This window comes from Nicotiana attenuata, unplaced genomic scaffold (assembly GCF_001879085.1).
Source record: "Nicotiana attenuata strain UT unplaced genomic scaffold, NIATTr2, whole genome shotgun sequence".
In the NCBI taxonomy this organism is placed as follows: domain Eukaryota; kingdom Viridiplantae; phylum Streptophyta; class Magnoliopsida; order Solanales; family Solanaceae; genus Nicotiana; species Nicotiana attenuata.
This window is the reverse complement of record NW_017672665.1, coordinates 47,932-68,247: the sequence shown is the minus strand read 5'-3', so window position 1 is coordinate 68,247 and position 20,316 is coordinate 47,932.

Below are 20,316 nucleotides of genomic sequence, written 5' to 3'. Positions count from 1 at the left end.
TTTTGGAATTTGGGGCATAATAAAAAATATCCTTAGAGCTGATTTTGTTTAAGTATATGTTATTAAGAATAGAGTTTAAGTTAGATACAAGTATAAAGAAAACAAATTAAAAACCTGAAGAAGATAAAGTCACAGTAATAATAATGTGTAGTACTGGTCTATTTATTGGAGGCAAAAATGTACAGCATGTTTACCGCGACTACAGGTAAACTGAAATAAACTGAAATCAATTTCAAAAATAGAGAAAAAAGAAAGAAAAAATTAAGCGGGGCGGGGCGGGTTGAAAACTGAAAAAATAATTATGCGGGGCGGGACGGAACGGATTGAAATTTTTGTGGATTTTACCAAACCTGCCCCGTACACCCCTCCCCGCCCCATTGCCATCCCTATATTTGATACTCAAGAACTATGGAAATTGTCATAAGCTACAAAGTTCATTTATATCATGTAAAGAAAAGTAAGTTTAATATTTTTAAAAATTATAAAACTCTAATAAGCAAAACTAAAGTTTAAAAATTATTTAAATTTGCTAACTTATGGAGCAATTAAATTAGGTGTTTAAAGAAAAGTCTATTTCGCTATAAGTGCAAAAAAATTATTTTTCCGCAATAAATGAAAAATGTTTTCCTTGAGAACAAATCTCACAAAATCACTTTCTCATAGAAAACATTTTTTTTGGTAAAAGTAACTTATACCAAACATATATCTTTAATGTCCTCCTCCCTAAAATTTAAGCATTTTAATATTAAGTTTGAAGTCAAGAATGAAGATTTTTGCTATAGTTAGCACTAAAACAAATGTGTATTATTTTATAAAGTTGAAAAACATATTCTTATGATTATGAGATCTAAAAATGTAAGTTTTAAAAAGGATTTCAGTATGATTTTTTTTTGGGGGTGGAAGAACAAGTAGAACAAAAGGAAATAGATGTAATGTGGGACTTTCTAGCGCGAATCCAAATTTAATCGAGCCCAAATATGGGGACCGGACACCATATGGGAAACCAAAAAAAAGTAAATAGATGTAAGTAGAGGGTTGATGTTATGCCTTCAATCTTAAAAGTCACTTGTATTTTTTTATTTTCTTGTTTGCGTCATCTGGTTCAATTTTTTCTAGCCTTCTGGATTCACTATTATTGCTATTTTTGTGTTGTGTTCGATGGTTGTGGAGTCTTCAGAGTTCTCCATTATATTGACTATAATAAAGTAATATATCACACTATAAATTCATTTCGTCCATCTGAATATGTTATTCCTTAATTCTTCTTTAAGATTATGGATATGAATCATTTTGTGTGTGTATTAATGATTAAACCTGCAATGACATGATGTTGAGTTTTAATTTTTATCAAATATGAAGTTGCACGAAAGATTGACTCAGCCATAAACATTTTATCTTCAACTTTTGCTAAGTGTTAAAGCTTTGTTAATTGTTGTTTTAACTTTTAACTACCTGAAGACTCGGTTTTACAGATCTGATCACTATTGGGCATATTTGAAAGCCTTTAGTTTAAATGGCTGTGTTTGTAAACATAGTTTACTTTAGCTAATTTTGCAAACATGGCCTAATCGGTGTGTTGAATGGTTATATTTGCAAGAGTAGTCTCTCATAGCTATTTCTGCAAGTGTGGCTCAAGAAAAGTGGATATGATCATAGACGAAAAGGGCCAGATTTGCAGCTTAGCTCATCCGCGCATGTTCCACATCTCTACAGATATGAGTTTAAAGAGGCAATTGGGCTTTAAGAAGTCAATGCACAAGAAAATAATTGCACTATGTTTATAATAATGACATGTTAAATAAGTGGGAAAATACATAAAATGCACCCGGAACTCGTCCTGAAAAATCAGTTTCCAACTCAACCTTTACGGTGTATACGGTCGAAATCAGGTATGCCCGATTTCCCGAGCTTGAGGGATCGCTTTAAGCCCGAGATCAGGAAAGGTCGAGTTCGAGCTTTATGGACCGGACTCGAGCTCGAAGACAGAGTGCAGTACCCGAAGATTGAAGTATGATGGATACCGAAGCCGAGTATGCTCGACCCCGAAATAATGCCGTTATGGATTCGTAACAGAATGAGCGAGATTCCTGCCACGTCCCCAAAATCATGGCGCAAATTCCGGAATAGAATTGTACAAATTTGTACTAGGCGGTTATACAACTGTCCCAGTAAGATTCCTTACTGTAAATGGAAATGTACCTTATTATGAGGATGCTCGAACAACTCACCAAGAGGATCGAGTCCGGGGAAAAGAAGATCGAAGACAACGACAAAAAGGTGGAAACTTATAACTCCCGTGTTGACCAGATACCGGGGGCACCTCCAGTCTTGAAGGGTTTAGATGCCGAAAAGTTCATACAAAAATCGTTCCCTCAGAGCGCGGCTCCGATGCCCATTTCTAAGAAGTTTCGCATGCTCGATATACCCAAATATAATGGGACAACCGACCCTAACGAGCATATTACTTCATACACTTGCGGGATCAAAGGAAATGACTTGAATGACGATGAGATCGAATCAGTCTTGTTGAAAAATTTTGGAGAAACATTGTCAAAGGGAGCTATGATTTTTGGTATCACATCTTGCCTCCTGACTCTATTGATTCGTTTGCTATGTTAGCAGACGCCTTCGTGAAAGCACACGCCGGGGCCATAAAGGTGGCAACGAGGAAATCGGATGTTTTCAAAATAAAACAAAGGAACGACGAGATGTTGAGGGAGTTCGTGTCTAGGTTTCAGATGGAGCGCATGGAATTGCCACCGGTCTCGGATGACTGGGCAGTACAAGCTTTTATGCAGGATTTGAATGAAAGGAGTTCGATTGCGTCTCGACAATTAAAGCAGAATCTGATCGAGTATCCAGCTATGACGTGGTCGGACGTACATAACCGTTACCAATCGAAGATTAGGGTCGAGGACGACCAGTTGGGATCCCCCTCGGGTTCAGTTCATCCTAACAGGTCGGCGCTAAGCCCCCGAGGGATACAGACAGAGAATCGAGGTCAAACAAAGAACGGTATCAGTCGTATGTTGATCGGAGAAATAATGGTTTGGGCCGTAACGCTCCTCGGAATGATCGGAAATGATCGAGGTCAAAGCTCTCGGGGACTCATGAGTAAGAGCGGGTTCGATAAACACACCGACCCCGCGGAGACACCTCGATTGTCAGAGTATAATTTCAGTATAGACGCATCTGGGATCATGTCAGCTATTGGAAGAATCAAAGACACTAGGTGGCCCAAGGCCCATACAAACCGATCCTTCTCAAAGTAATCGAAACTTAATGTGTAAATATCATGGAACACATGGCCATAGAACCGAAAACTGCAAGCAGCTAAGGGAGGAGGTAGCTCGGTTGTTCAACGAGGGTCACCTTCAATAATTCCTCAGTGATTGAGCTAAAAACCACTTCAAGGAGAGAGATGTAAGAAAAAATAAACAGGAAGAACCACAACATGTAATCCACATGATCGCTGGCGGCATCGACGTCCCACAAGGACCTGTGTTGAAACGTACCAAGGTATCGATCACCAGAGAAAAACGGACTCGGAGCTATGTGCCCGAGGACGTCCTATCATTCTATGACGAGGAAGCAGAAGGCATATCTCAACCGCACAATGACGCCCTGGTAATTCTATTCTTTTAAATAAAATTCAAGTTAAATGTGTTCTAGAGGATCCAGGTAGCTCAGCGAACATAATCAGATTGAGGGTCGTAGAACAACTCGGCCTACAAGATCAGATTGTACCTGTGTCCCGGGTTCTAAATGGCTTCAATATGGAAAGCGAAACAACAAAGGGGGAGATAATCCTACCAGTAAACGTAGCCGGAACGATACAGAATACGAAATTCCATGTCATTAAAGGCAACATGAGGTATAATGCACTCCTCGGGAGACCATGGATACACAACATGAGGGCAGTGCCTTCAGCTCTTCACCAGATGATGAAGTTCCCAATAGAGGATGGAGTGAAAACAGTTTACGGAGAGCAACATGCTGCAAAGGAGATGTTTGCAGTCGATGATGTGACGCCGGTACCAGAGCCTTCGACCTCGGAGAAGTCGAGCACCAAAGGTAAGCAGGCGGCTAAATAGCAATCACCATCCCTAGCCTCGACGGAATCGGAGCAACAGGTAATTGAAGACGAAGAAGAGGATTTCCTTACTCCTCGAACCTTCATCGTTCCCGAAGAGTCCGATACAACCAAATCAACTGTCGAGGAACTGGAGCAGGTCATATTGATCGAATACATGCCCGAGAGAAAGGTATACCTGGGAACGGGACTAACCCTCGAGCTCAGGAAAAAACTCATTCAATTTCTTATTGATAATATGGATTGCTTTACTTGGTCCCATTTAGATATGACAGGGATTCCACCGGAAATCACAACACACATGCTAGGCATCGACCCCGGGTTCAAACCGGTAAAGCAAAAAAGGAGGCCCCAGTCCGAGGTGAAACATGCGTTCATAAAGGACGAGGTAACCAAACTTCTTAAAATAGGGTCCATTCGGGAGGTAAAATACCCCGAATGGTTAGCCAACGTAGTTGTAGTGCCTAAAAAAGGATATAAACTTAGGATGTGCGTAGATTACAAGGATTTAAACAAAGCATGTCCGAACGATTCTTTCCCACTGCCCAACATCGATTGTATGATCGATGCCACGATCGTCCAGAGATCCTAACTTTTCTCGATGCCTACTCCGGGTACAATCAAATTTAGATGAACCCGGAGGATCAGGAAAAGACTTCGTTTATCACTAAATTTGGAACTTATTGTTACAACGTAATGCCCTTCGGGCTAAAAAATGCAGGAGCTACATATCATCGCCTAGTTAACGAAATGTTCGAAGAAAAAATAGGTAAAACAATGGAAGTTTACATTGATGATATGCTGGTTAAATCCTTGCGCGCAGAGGACCATTTGACTCATTTGCAGGAAACATTCAAAATTTTGAGAAAGTACAACATGAAGCTTAGCTCGGAGAAATGTGCCTTCGGAGTTGGCTCGGGTAAGTTCCTCGGCTTTATGGTGTCGAATCGGGGTATCGAAATTAACCCCGATAAGATCAAGGCCATCAAGGATAACAATCGTGGATAGTGTGAAGGCCGTGCAAAGGCTAACAGGTTGAATAGCTGCCCTGGGTCGTTTCATTTCGAGGTCATCAGATCATAGTCATAGGTTCTTTTCTTTGCTCAAAAAGAAAAAGGATTTCGCATGGACCCCGGAATGTCAGCAAGCCTTAGAAGAATTGAAACAATATCTATCGAGCCCGCCTTTGTTTCACACCCCGAAGGTAGATGAAAAACTTTACCTATACTTGGCAGTATCCGAGATAGCGGTAAAGGGTGTACTAGTTCGAGAAGAGCAAGGTACGCAATTCCCTGTTTATTATGTGAGCCGAACTTTAGGAGATGCTGAGACTAGATACCCTCACTTAGAAAAATTAGCACTTGCATTGATAAGCGCATCTAGAAAGCTAAAACCATATTATCAGTGCCATCCCATATGTGTATTAACAACTTACCCCCTTCGAAATGTTTTGCATAAACCCGAGCTATCGGGCCGGTTGGCCAATGGGCCGTCAAACTTAGCGGGTACGATATCGAGTATCAACCCCGAACGACCATCAAGTCGCAAATCCTAGCTGACTTCGTGGCCGATTTTACGCTGACCCTCGTTCCCGAAGTGGAGAAAGAACTCCTGCTAAGATTGGATACATCATCGGGGATATGGACCCTTTTAACGGACGGTGCCTCGAATGTGAAAAGGTCCGGGCTTGGCATTGTCTTAAAGCCACCTACGGGTGGTACCATTAGACAATCTATCAAAACTTCTAGGTTGACTAATAATGAGGCCGAGTATGAGGCCATGATTGCAGGTCTCGAACTAGCTAACAGCTTGGGAGCAGAAGTCATTGAAGCCAAATGCGATTCACTGTTGGTGGTAAACCAAGTAAACAAAAGTTTTGAAGTTCGAGAGGATAGAATGCAACGGTACTTGGATAAGCTACAGGTAACTTTGCACCGCTTCAAGGAGTGAACTCTGGATCATGTTCCTTGAGAACAAAATAGCAAGGCCGATGCACTTACTAATCTGGGATCCTCGGTCGAAGAAGATGATATCGTCCCGGGGACTGTCGTCCAGTTATCCAGGTTTGTGGTTGAAAAGGGTCATGCCGAGATAAATTCAACAAGTTTGACTTGGGACTGGAGGAATAAGTATATCGATTATTTGAAAAATGGAAAATTCCCATCAGACCACAAAGAATCGAGGGCCCTACGAACCAAGGTTGCTAGGTTCGCATTAGATGAAGATGGAACACTGTACAGGAGACCGTTCGATGGGCCATTGGCAGTATGTTTAGGGCCAGGGGACACCGATTATGTTCTACGAGAAATCCACGAAGATACTTGTGGGAATCACTCCGGTGCCGACTCTTTGGTTCGTAAAATTATTAGAGCGGGGTATTACTGGGATAGCATGGAAAAAGATACTAAGGAATTTATCAAAAAATGTGATAAGTGCCAGCGGTTTGCACCGATGATCTATCAGCCCGGGGAACAACTCCACTCGGTTCTATCCCCGTGGCCTTTCATGAAATGGGAAATGGACATAGTCGGCCCTCTACCAACGGCCCCAGGTAAAGCTAAATTTATTTTTTTTATGACTGATAATTTTTCTAAGTGGGTGGAAGCACAGGCCTTCGACAAGGTCAGAGAAAAAGAAGTTATTGAATTCATCTGGGACCACATCATATGCCGGTTCGGGATACCTGCCGAGATTGTATGTGACAATGGAAAATAATTCATCTGTAGCAAGGTGACGGAGTTTCTCGAAGCACATAAAATAAAGAGGATCTTATCAACACCATGCCATCCAACTGGAAATGGACAGGTCGAGTCAACAAACAAAACTATCATTCAAAACCTAAAGAAAAGGTTGGACGAAGCAAAGGGAAAATGGAGAGAAGTTCTACCCAAGGTCCTTTGGGCATATCGAACAACATCGAAGTCTAGCACAAGGGCTACCCCATTCTCTTTAGTATATGGTTCCGAGGCCCTTATTCCTGTCGAGGTCGGAGAACCCAGTGCCAGGTTTCGACATACATCGGATGTGTCAAATCACGAGGCTATGAATACTAGCCTCGAGCTATTAGATGAAAAATGAGAGGCAGTACTTGTTCGGATGGCCGCGCAGAAGCAAAGGATCGAGAGATACTACAATAGAAGGACCAACCTTCGACACTTCGGAATCGGGGACTTAGTTCTAGGGAAAGTCACCCTCAATACTCGAGACCCGAATGAAGGGAAAGTGGACCCAAATTGGGAATGACCGTACCGAGTCCTCGGAGTTGTCGGTAAAGGATCTTACAAACTTAGCACAATGGAAGGGGAACAACTGCCGAATAATTGGAACGTATCATTACTCAAACGATACTATTGCTAAGGTATGAATGTATTTGAATTTGAAACTAACTCATTACAGGTGTTCGATCGAAGGCACCTTTTTACACGAAGGCCTTAGGTTTTAAAGCATGCGTTGCACTCTTTTTCCCTTAGATCGGATTTTGTCCCAAATGGGTTTTGCCAACTCAAAGAGCCCAAGGACCAACCTCAAAGAGCCTAAGGGCCAACCTAAAAGAGCCTAAGGGCCAATATAAAAGATCCTAAGGGCTGAATCATGAGGAGTTCGAGACCCTATTCTCATTCAACTAGGACTCAAAAGTCCCATTATCCCGAGCTCGCTTCAAATCAACTTAAGCTTAGATCGAGGATTAACAAAAACCTTAAGAGGTATTCTATTATAAAGATCGTTCATTGATCAATAAAAACCTAAGGGTTGTTATCAAAAATTCTCCCAAACAAAGATGAAACGGAATTCAACACAAATCAAAGATGAAGCAAAGAGTTTAGTTATATTTATAAGAGTTGTTTACAAAATATATTTACAACGCCCATGAGGGGCCCTTACACAAAAATAAAGAAACAAAAAAGAGCCTAATCTATTTCGGGGGTACATCCTCAGAAGCAGCATCTTCAGGAACTGCGTCCTCGGGAGCTCTATCTTCGGGAACCTCCTCCTCCTCGGGGACTCCATCTTCACCTTCCCCGCCCTCGGAGCCACTCACAGAATCTTCATCATCGGAAGAAACAAGAAACCAGGCATCGGTTTCCAGCGCCTTTGCTTGGGCTATTTCTTCAGTGAGGTCAAATCCTCGGGCATGGATTTATTCGAGAGTCTCCCTCCGGGCTTGGCACTTAGCCAAATCATTACTTTGTTTTTCCCAGTCGGAGGCCTCCCTTAGCTATGCTTGTATAGCCTCGGTGTCCCTTAAGTGTACGGTGATAGACTTATCAGCCATAGCCTTCGTCTTCTCAACTTCAGCCTTGGCCTCTGCAACCTCGACCCCGACTTTGGCAAGACTTGCCTCTAGCTCCTCAATTTTTTTGGCCTGGGCCAGGTTCTTCACTTTTATACCCCGAAGATAACTCTCAGCCGAGGCCAGTTGGGCCAGAACGGTTACTTTATCGGCAGCAAGCCGATCCATGCTCTCTTTCCATCGGTGGCAGTCAGCCTTAACCCGATCGACCTCGACCCGAAACTGCCCTATCATCTCCAACTTCTACTGTAACTGAGACTTCGAAGTGTTAGCCTCCGCAGTAAGGCCGAGAAGGCCATACTCTGTTAAAATCACAGTTACCTGCTCATCTAGCTCGGCCTCATTTTTTCCGAGCTTTGGCCAATTCAGTCCGAAGGTCCTTGAACTCCTCCTCCATTTGGCTGCAGAGGAGCCTCAGTGCCTTCTCTTCACCCAAAACCTTCCTGAGCTCGGCCTCACATTGGCTCAGCTCGGCCTTGAACTTGATGATGGCCTACACATGAAACAAAGACATGTCAGTCAAAGGAAGGGTGGAAAGAAAAAATTACAACTATGAAAGTTAATGTTTACCCGAGAAAGGAGACGTTGAGCCTCTTCGAAGAGGGTGGATGCGTCATTAAGATCAACGGCATCGTCAATTCCGGTGAAACAGTCCTGGAAAGGATCTTCTTCGAGGACCTTGCTCGGGTCGGGCGTCCGCAGAGCCCGGGCATCCTTTATTGCTTCTTCAGAGTAAGGTGGTAAAGAAGGTGAGTGATTCATTGTCACGGCCCCGAGCTCCTCACTCGGGGCGCTCTGATTAGCTTCGGTCTTCCCAACGCTTGTCCCCTCCGGTGTACTTGCTGAAGGAGGGGGAATGATCTCAATCTCCGGGGACTCGAGGGCTTTACCCAAGTCTTTTTTCGGAGTTCCTTCACCACAAGACGAGGTCTCAGGTTCGGAGGGTTTGGCGGCGTCGACTGCTTTCCTAGCTCGGGGCACCAACGCCGTTTCTTCGCCCTCATTTTCTTCATCTTCCAGATATTGGGTGGCGGAATCCAAGTCCGCGTGTACAAGCTTCCTCATCGGCTCCCGGGTAGGAGTCCTCTCGTGTTGGGAGCCTTCGGGCTTCGAAGCCCTATTTCTTTTGTTGTCTTTCCCCGATTTCGGAATCAAGGATGCAGTCTTTTCCCCAGGCGGGGCTGGCCTCATTTCGGAGACATCTTCGATGCATGCACAAATAAACATGAACGAGATGGCACCACCAATAAAAGAAGAATATCAAAAACATGAGAAGAGAATTTACCATGATGTTTGGCCTCCCATTTGCCCTTCGATAATTCGCACCATTTGCGCTCATTGTACGAAGAGGTTGTAGCTAATTTTCGAACCCAGTCCTCGAGGTCGGGTACCGCGTGGGGCGTCCAAGCAACGGCTCCAAAAAGGGTAATGGCATTATGAAACATGGAAGCAGAATATGAATGGATATTTGGGAAAGGAGTTCACTTACGATTAAAGCTCCACCTTTCCGGGAATGGCATCTTTCCCCTAAGGATGACGTCCGAAGTCCTCACTCTGATAAAACGGCTCATCTAGCCTCGATCTTTGTCCTCGTCATTACTAGAGAAGAAAGCCTTTTTTGATCGGCGTTGAAGTTTGATGAGCCATCGGAATAATTGAGGCCGATACAGCCGAATGAGATGGTTGAGGGTAAACCCAAATCCCACGGCCTTACCGGAAAAAGAGCGCAGCACGATCACGATGCGCCAAAAAGAGGGGTGAATCTGGTCGAGGGTAACTTCGTACGTTTGGCAAAAATTGATCACTTCCGGATCGAGAGGACCCAATGTGAAAGGGTAAGTGTAAACACTTAAGAACCCCTCCACGTGGGTAGTGATGCTTTCCTCGGGGCTCGGGATCTGAACCATGACCTCGTCTCCCCAGTCGCAGTCCCTCTTCATGGCTTTGAGATACTTCTTCGATATCGAGCTAATATATCGAGATACATGTTCTCATCGTCGTGGGATATCGGGGGGGGGGGGGGGGGGATTCTCAACATTGAAATCCTTCTTTATCACACAAGGACCAGGGGTGATTTCGTGAAGAGCCGGCGGCACCACCGGTTTGGCCGGCCGGGTATTCCTTTCATTTATACTTCATACTTTTTAATTATTAATTGGTATTGAACTAAATCACATATCTTTAAAACCACAAATCAAATTTAATTGTTACTCGTATTTTCGAGGTAAACATACGGGCATTCTTTTTCCACTCTGTACTTATCAAGACTGAATTTAAAATAACCCCAAAATTGTGACATAGTAGAGAAGTTGGTTTCACTCTCCCAAACTCGAGTAGAATCAAGAAAAGAATATTACTTACATACTAAATCATACACATATTACATTTTTATTTGACATTACATATTTAACTTAACTTAATTATTTGCAGGGTCACACTTCCTTTTTCTCTTTCTTTATCTTATTTATTTTATTTTATTGTCTTTCTCTCAATCCTTTCCTCTATCTCCTCTTCTCCAACACAAAATACACAGCCCGTGCTACACTCTCACCATTGCTGGACCACCTAATCTCCCCTCCTCTTTTAGCCCCACCATTTTCTTTCCCACCTGACCCATGCCTCCAATATTTTCCCAACCTCATTTTCATTAGCTCATCCCAAAAGATCAAATAAAATCACCATTGGAGAGTTTTTCCTAGCCGTCTTCATTGTCTCTGCTGGTCAGTTCGTCAGATAATTTTTCCTGCTAATATTCAGTCAAACAACTTTGGTGGGTCTTTCTTCTCCATTTTTTTCTACCCGAGCTTCTTTCTTTAGGTAGCAACAACTGATTTAGTGGTCTTTAATGGTTATGGTTGAAGGAGATAAAATAGTGATAACTCCATAGAAATCCAATTTTTTTCCAATATAACGGTGACAGGGGTGGAGTGGGATTGAAACATAATTTAAAAATGAAAAAATAACTGAAAAAAATAAAATAAAACAAAATAGAAATTGACATGTGACGGAGCATGGAGAACACAGCCCTCCACAAGCTTGGTTATGTATTTTTAGGGAGGAAGTAAATTCAGTTAGGACAAGTATAGGATGAAAAAAGAGCACACGTAAAGATTGAGTTGAAATTTGATTTTTCAGGACAAGTTCGGTGTGCATCTTATATACTTTTCCTAAATAAGTTGCAAATGAATAGATGGGAAACGAAAAGTTCAATACGAGCCCTTACTAGAAGTAGTTCAAAATTGTTGTATATAGAAGCACGTGAAGTAGATAATTTAAGCGGGATTCATATTTTATTCAGAGAATGATAGCGATTCACGATAAATTGAATGAGTGTAGTAGAAAATTCAGGTGGAGGGCTCGCTTCCTTAGCAAGGTTACCCACACGTAAATGTAAAATCTATTGAAAAGACATAAATGCCCTTGATTGGTAAGCAGAGATGATGACAATCTCGTCCTGCTTCTTAACCTCTTCCATATAGTACCTTTTGTGGTAAGCATGTGTTGAGCTTGGGCCCAAACTCAAGGTAGAAAAGTAATAATGAAATAAAGAAAGGGAAGGAAAAGTATCAAATATGGTAGGCTATGGGATTTGCAAATCTGCAGAGAGGAAAAATGTCAAATATGGTAGTCACTTATGAGATTTGCAAATCTGTAAGAAGGAAAAATGTCAAATATAGTAGGCTTCAGAGAGTGAAGCTTCGACTATAAAAAGAGAGACTCGGCTCTCATTTCTACACACCAATCTCAGAGGAAAAATATAACTGAGAGTTAAAAAGAAAGAGTGAGGTTTCACATACAGGGTATAAGAAAATAGTCTGTGAGAAAAATAGAGAGTGAGCGATATTGTAGTAAGGTGGGAATATCAAAAGAGGGTTATTTCTTTTGAGTGTTGTAGTGGTCTTTGGAGTATTTTACTCGGACCTACAAAGTAAAAAATTCCTTGCTATAATGATATCAGTTGCTCCTCTCGGGGCCGTGGTTTTTTCCTTATTCAAAAGGGTTTTTTACGTAAAAATCTTGGTGTCGTTGTTACTTTTTTATTCTTGTTAATTACCGTATTTCGGTGCTATGTTATTATTGTGCTTTTATTACCGTGAATATTATTTCTGTAGGGGGTTTATTCCCAACAACTGGTATTAGAGCACAGGTTCTACTCGCTCACATTCACTGTCGATAGTACAATACCCGATGAAAAAAAATATCCGGAGTAAAGTACGAGGTAGCAAAATTCAACGGAGATAACGGTTTCTCAACATGGCAAAGAAGGATGAGGAATCTGCTCATCCAACAAGGATTACACAAGGTACTAGATGCTGATGCCAAAACGCCTGATACTATGAAAGCTGAGGATTGGGCTGACTTGGATGAAAGGGGCTGCTAGTGCAATCAGGTTGCACTTATCATATGGTGTAATAAATAACATCATTGATGAAGATACCACACGTGGCATTTGGACTAGGTTGGAAAGCCTATACATGTCCAAAACGCTGACAAATAAATTGTACCTGAAGAAGCAGTTATACGCCCTACACATGGGTGAAAGTACGAAATTTTTTCACATTTAAATATGTTTAACGAACTAATCACACAGCTCGCCAACCTCGAAGTGAAAATCGAGGAAGAAGATAAAGCCATCTTGTCATTGAACTCGTTGCCATCTTCGTACGATAATTTGGCAACAACCATCCTGCACGGTAAGACTACCATTGAGTTGAAATACGTTACATCAGCTCTCTACTTAATGAGAAGATGAGAAAGAAGCCTGAAAATCAAGGACAAGCTCTCATCACAGAAAGTACAGGCGGGAGTTATCAAAGGAGTTCGAGCAACTATGGTAGATCCAGAGCTCGTGGGAAGTCTAAGAACCGATCCAAATCAAGAGCCAGAAATTGCTACAATTGTGATCAACCAGGTCATTTCAAAAGAGATTGCCCAAATCCAAGGAAGGGCAAAGGTGAAAGCAGTGGCCAGAAGAATGACGACAACACAATCGCCATGGTGCAAAACAATGATAATGTTGTTCTCTTTATAAATGAGGAAGAGGAATGCATGCACTTGTCAGGTCGATAGTCGGAATGGGTGGTTGATACAGCAACATCTTACCATGCCACACCGGTAAGAGATCTTTTCTGCAGATATGTAGCAGGTGATTTTGGCACTGTGAGAATGGGTTTACTCAAAGATTGCAGGGATTGGTGACATTTGTATCAAGACAAATGTCAGATGTACATTGGTTCTAAAGGACGTGCGGCATGTACCTGATTTGCGGATGAACTTGATCTCGGGAATTGCTTTAGACCGAGATGGATACGGAAACTATTTTGCAATTCAAAAGTGGAGACTCACCAAGGAATCATTGGTGATTACAAAGGGAGTTGCTCGTGGCACGTTGTACATGACAAATGCAGAAATATGCCAAGGTGAATTGAACGCGGCAGAAGATGAGATTTCTGAAGATTTGTGGCATTAAAGAATGGGTCATATGAGCGAGAAGGGATTGCAGATTCTTGCCAAGAAATCACTCATTTCTTATGCCAAAGGTACATCGGTAAAACCTTATGACTACTGTTTATTTGGTAAGCAGCATAGAGTCTTGATCACGCCCAACTATGCCTTATAAAAAGGACTAAGCGGTTGTTGTAAATATAATCCGGTTTACAAGTCCGGAGTCGAATCCCACAGAGAACTAAGGCTTAGCTACAACTGTTCAATATTGCTAAGAAGACAAGCTCGAACAATTCCTATGTTATAAATATTAAGATTCTTGTATCTAATTAACTAACAAATTAAATTAGTAGATTAACAACTAGGGATACTAAGGGTTGGAGAAACGATTAAAGAGGTCTAGAGTTATGACTTCCCCTATTGTCGGAATCCTTCCCGCTACGTTTTCTATAAATTCGCCTAATTATTCTCTACCGATCATGAGCTCTCTGGCTGTCGTAACTCTCTCCCGAGTAATTACCACAATTTACTAGACATATTCTCCCGAATTACGCTAGCTGGCATTAAGTACGGCTCGCTCAGATCGCACCCAAGGGTTCGTTATCCCTAATCCTACCTTTAAACCCGTCGTATTGATCCCTCATATATGTTAGGAGTGATGTTGTTCAACAACTACCTAAATATGCACTCTCTCCCGAGTAATACACACTAAATAGGCACAGTCGATTGAGAGCTCTTCAACCAACCATAATAATAACGTAGTTGAACAATTAGAGAAAAAGCTACAACAAATCTATATTAATGTAACAGGCAAATCATCCTCCAATAGGTTCCATCAAAATACTAGATAACAAATTAGCTATTCATAATAGTATGCATAACTACAATACTAGAATTCATAACTAATAATGAAAATAGGAAGAAGGAAATGAAAAACTCGTAGAAGAATTCTCCGCCTTGATCCTAGTGTGTTCTTGCCTCCTTAGGTCGAATCCCCGGTCTCCTTAGCCTCCTTAGGTCTAAATTATGTCAAAAGTATGTCCTCTTCTTCATCAAAATAACATTTTTACATGTATTTATACCAAATAGGGTCGGGCCCAGATGAAACACCTTTTCCTGCGCGAAATAGGACTCTGACTCTGACTCTGTAAAATTTACACAGGCACGCCGCATGGGGCGACGCGCCATGCGGTGTGCTTGTGGGGAAGTTCAGAGAGCTGATTCTGATAGGCTGCAGGAATTTTCCACAGGTGCAGCGCACCCCACGCCGCTCCACGCACCGGGGTAGTGGGAATTCACAAAAATGCAAAACACGAAATTTGTAGCCCTTTCAAATAGCTTTCCAACGATAAATTGTGGAGCCCACACGGAGTTCTGAGCGAAAAGTTATGTGCATTTTACTAGATAATGCACTGTATGCCCGCTCGATTCTCCGTTTCGTTCTTGACTATCATCCGTTGATTCCTGAACACGATCCCGGCTTGATTCCTTAGGCTTTTACTCAGACTTCAAAGCTCCAAATCACTTGAATTCATTCCACAATATTTACATAGCTCGCAACCACTCCAACAAGGCATAAAATACACAATTAGTGCAAAACACTAGCGATTAAAGCTCAAAGTCAACTAAAGTGCAGTAAATTAGAATGTAATAATCGACTAAAATACGTAATTATAGCCTATCATCAAGTCTCATTTCAAACATCGTCTGAAAGAAAATTGAATATACTTGATTTGGTATATTCTGATATTTGTGGTCCAATAAAAGTTGAATCGATGGACGATAACAAATATTTTGTTACTTTTATTGATGATGCTTCATGCAAATTATGGGTTTATTTTTTGAAAACCAAAGATCAGGTATTTCATGTTTTCCAGAAGTTTCATGCTCTGCTGGAAAAGGAGACGGGTCGAAAGCTAAAGCGTCTTCGAAGTGACAATGAAGGTGAGTACACTTCAAGGGAATTTGAAGATTACTGTTCAAGTCATGGGATCAGACATGAAAAGACAGTTCCTGGAACCCTACGACACAGTGGCGTAGCCGAGAAGATGAATCGCACCATTGTCTAGAAGGTGAGAAGCATGCTTAGAATGGCTAAACTGCCTAAGTCATTTTGGGGTGAAGCAGTTCAGACAACCTGTTACCTGATCAATAGGAGTCCATCAGTTCTGTTGGAGTTTGACATCCCAAAGAGAGTTTGGACCAACAAGGAAGTGTCTTACTCACATCTAAAGGTGTTCGGTTGTAGAGCTTTTGTACATGTACCAAAGGAGTAGAGAACAGAGCTGGATGATAAATCTGTTCCCTGCATATTCATCCGATATGGAGATGAAGATTTCGGGTACAGATTGTGGGTCCTATAAAGAAGAAGGTCATTATAAGCAGAGATGTAATCTTCCAAGAAAGTGAAGTTGGAGCTGTAGATGATCAGTTAGAGAAGACAAAGAATGGTATAATCCCTAACCTTGTTACCATTCCTTCTTCTTCTAACTATTCCACAAGTGCAGAAAGTACGACCGACGATATTGCCGAGCAGGGGGAGCAACCTGGTGAGGTTATTGAGCAGGAGGGGTATCTTGATGATGATGTCGAGCAAGTGGAGTGCCCCACTCAGGAACAAGAACAACCTCAACCTCTAAGGAGATCAGAGAGGCCAAGGGTAGAGCCATACAGGTACCCTTCCACAGAATATGTCCGCATCAGTGATGAAGGGGAGCCAGAAAGTCTTAAAGAGGTGATGTCTCATCCAAAAAAGAACCAGTGGATGAAAGCCATGCAAGAAGATATGGAATCTCTACAGAAAAATGGCACGTACAAGCTGGTTGAACTTCCAAAGGGTAAAAGACCACTCAAATGTAAGTGGGTCTTTAAACTCGAGAAAGATAGAAATGGCAAGCTGGTCAGATACAAAGCCCGATTGGTGGTTAAAGGCTACGAACAGAAGAAATGTATCGATTTTGACGAAATTTCCTCACCTGTTGTCAAAATGACTTCTATTCGAACAATTTTGAGCTTAGCAACTAGCCTAGATCTTGAAGTGGAGCAGTTGGATGTGAAAACTGCATTTCTTCATGGAGATTTGGAAGAGGAGATTTATATGGAGCAGCCAGAAGGATTTGAAGTAGCTGGAAAGAAACACATGGTGTGCAAATTAAATAAGAGTCTTTATGGATTGAAGAAGGCACCAAGGCAGTGGTATATGAAGTTTGACTCATTCATGAAAAGTCAAACATACATAAAGACCTATTCTGATCCATGTGTATACTTCAAAACATTTTATGAGAATGACTTTATTATATTATTGTTGTATGTGGATGGCATGTTAATTGTAGGAAAAGACAAGGGACTGATTGCAAAGTTGAAGGGAGATCTGTCCAAGTCATTTGATATGAAGGACTTGGGCCAAACACAACAAATTTTGGGTATGAAGATAGTTCGAGAGAACACGCAGAAAGTTGTGGCTGTCTCAGGAGAAGTACATTGAATGTGTACTGGAATGCTTCAACATGAAGAATGCTAAGCCAGTCAGCACACCTCTTGCTAGTCATCTAAAGTTGAGCAAGTAGATGTGTCCTAAAATAGTGGAGGAGAAAGGGAACATGGCTAGACTTCCTTATTCTTTAGCAGTTGGAAGCTTTGATGTATACAATGGTATGCACTAGACCTGATATTGCTCATGTAGTTGGTGTTGTTAGCAGATTCCTTGAAAATCCTGGAAAGGAACATTGGGAAGCAGTCAAGTGGATACTCAGGTACCTCAGAGGTACTGTAGGAGATTGCTTGTGGTTTGGAGGATCTAATCCAATCTTGAAGGGCTACACGAATGCTGATATGGCAGGTGATCTTGATAATCACAAATCTACTACAGGATACTTGTTCACATTTTCAGGGGGAGCTATATCATGACAGTCGAAGTTGCAGAAGTATGTTGCACTCTCTACAACTGAAGCAGAGTATATTACCGCTACTGAAGCTGGCAAGGAGATAGTTTGGCTGAAACGACTCCTTCGATAGCTTGGACTACATCAAAACGAGTATGTCGTCTATTGTGACAGTCAAAGTGCAATAGACCTGAGCAAAAATACCATGTATCATGCAAGGACCAAACATATCGACGTGAGATATCACTGGATTCGAGAAATGGTAGAGAATGAATCTCTAAAAATCTTGAAGATTTCTACAAGTGAAAATCCCGCAGATATGCTAACCAAGGTGGTACCAAGAGACAAGTTCGAGTTGTGCAAAGAACTTGTCGGCATACACTCAAGTTAGAAGTCTGGTGTTACCTCCTTCAGGAGAATGGGTCTGGAGGGGGAGATTTGTGGGATCCATCCCCATAAATGAAACAAAGAAAGGGAAGGAAAAGTGTCAAATATGGTAGGCTATAGGATTTGCAAATCTGCAGAAAGGAAAAGTGTCAAATATGGTAGGCACTTATGAGATTATTAAATCTGTAGGAAGGAAAAATGTCAAATATAGCAGGCTTGAGAGAGTGAAGCTTCGACTATAAAAAGAAAGCTTCGCTCTCATTTCTACACACCAATCTCAGAGGAAAACTATATCTGAGAGTTAGAAAGAAAGAGTGAGGTTTCACATATACGGTATAAGAAAATAGTCTGTGGGAAAAATAGAGAGTGAGGGATATTGTAGTGTGGTGGGAACATCAAAAGAGGGTTATTTCATTTGAGTGTTGCAGTGGTCTTTGGAGTATATTACTCGGACCTACAAAGTGTAAAATTTCTTGCTATAGTGATATCAGTTGCTTCTCTCGGGGCCGTGGTTTTTTCCCTTATTCAAAAGAGTTTTCCACGTAAAAATCTTGGTATCGTTGTTACTCTTTTATTCTTGTTAATAACCGTATCTCGGTGCTACATTATTATTCCGCTTTTATTACCGCGAATATTATTTCTGTAGGGGTTATATTCCCAACAAGTTGTTATTCTTCAATTTTCTTGGGCATCATAGAAAATATACAGGCATAGCCTTTTCTTGAAGGAAGTAATTAAAGGGAGAACTTTGTGCAAAATGAGATTTGTCAAACCAAGTTTTTTTTAAGTTCAATTCCTGTCAACTTAACGGAAATGTTTTGAGTTCCAGAATCACCAAGATACAAGGATGGAGACGGTTAAAATTATGTATCCTAGCGAAGTAACAGTCAACTGTATCACTATTTAAGTCCAGTCTACAGGTCCCCTCTGAAAAGATAAGAAGAAAAAAAAGAGCTATATATTTGGATTTTGAAGTTTAAGCACACCTTTGCATTTATTTATCCAGGAGTATAGGCTGCATCCTGCAATAAAAGACAGGTTACGATCATGTAAATAAGATAAAATGGAAAGTTTCGCTAAATTCTTCTCTCAAAACATGGTAAACCAATCTAAAAGTATTCAAAGTTTTCGCTAAAGGTGCATATGAATACATATTAGAGATGTGGAACAAGAGAATGACATATTTCTGATCTTTCTCTTCTTTTACCTTTCTTTGGAGGATTTTCATAAATCAAAAAAAAATCCACAAGAAAGAAGAATGTAACAGAGGAGATAAACTTACCGATGACAGGAGCTGCAAGTCTCAAAGCAGAGCATAGAAACACATGAGGGACGTTACGGAGCTTTTGAAAAAAGTATAACATGATTACATGACTGACCTTTTAGTAATGCAACAACTAATTTCATACCCGACCAACGGACATGATGTTTTTAAAAGATAAGATTGTGTATAACTTCTTTTGAAAAAGGTAAAAGCTCAGAGCAAAATAAGGGAAAAGGGTTAAAAATACCCTTTTAATTTGCGAAAATAATGATTTATATCCTCCGGTCCATTATTACCAGAGGCGGATCCAGGAATCGGAGGTTGCGGGTGCCACTACTTTATGCATATAATATATCCAGGGGCGAATATACATGACACCAAGCGGTGTCACATGACATCGCTTCCCCAAAATCTTTTACTAAATATATAATATATAAATAATAAATAAAATAAAAATATTGGATATAAACACAAAAATTGACGTTGTCACTATAGTTATTTATTCATTTGTTCACTTCTTCATATGTTGACACCATTTATAAAAATTGATGCGTACGCCCCTAAGTATTACCTATAACTAGATACATGACCAAATTGGAAGGAAGGGTCGGTTCGGTTAGTTTATGGTTAACTCGAATAGGTCTTTCATTCACAAAGCAAATAAGTTTGATTTAGGTTCATTTTTATTCATGAAAGAGTGTCTGCAATCAAATTTTTTGCTTAAAGAATAGCTTAATACTACATATTCTTTGTTTGACTATATTAATTTACCTTTATCGTTCTTGTGTTATTTTTTACATGTTAATTGTCGACTTATATGATAATATGTTTAAAGCGAAACCTTCAACGTTCAACCTATAATAATTAACTCGAAATGACTATTAATCAAGTTATTTTTTTCAAAAGCCAATAGAAAAGACGGTTCCAATTATATTCCAATATTTAAATTAATATT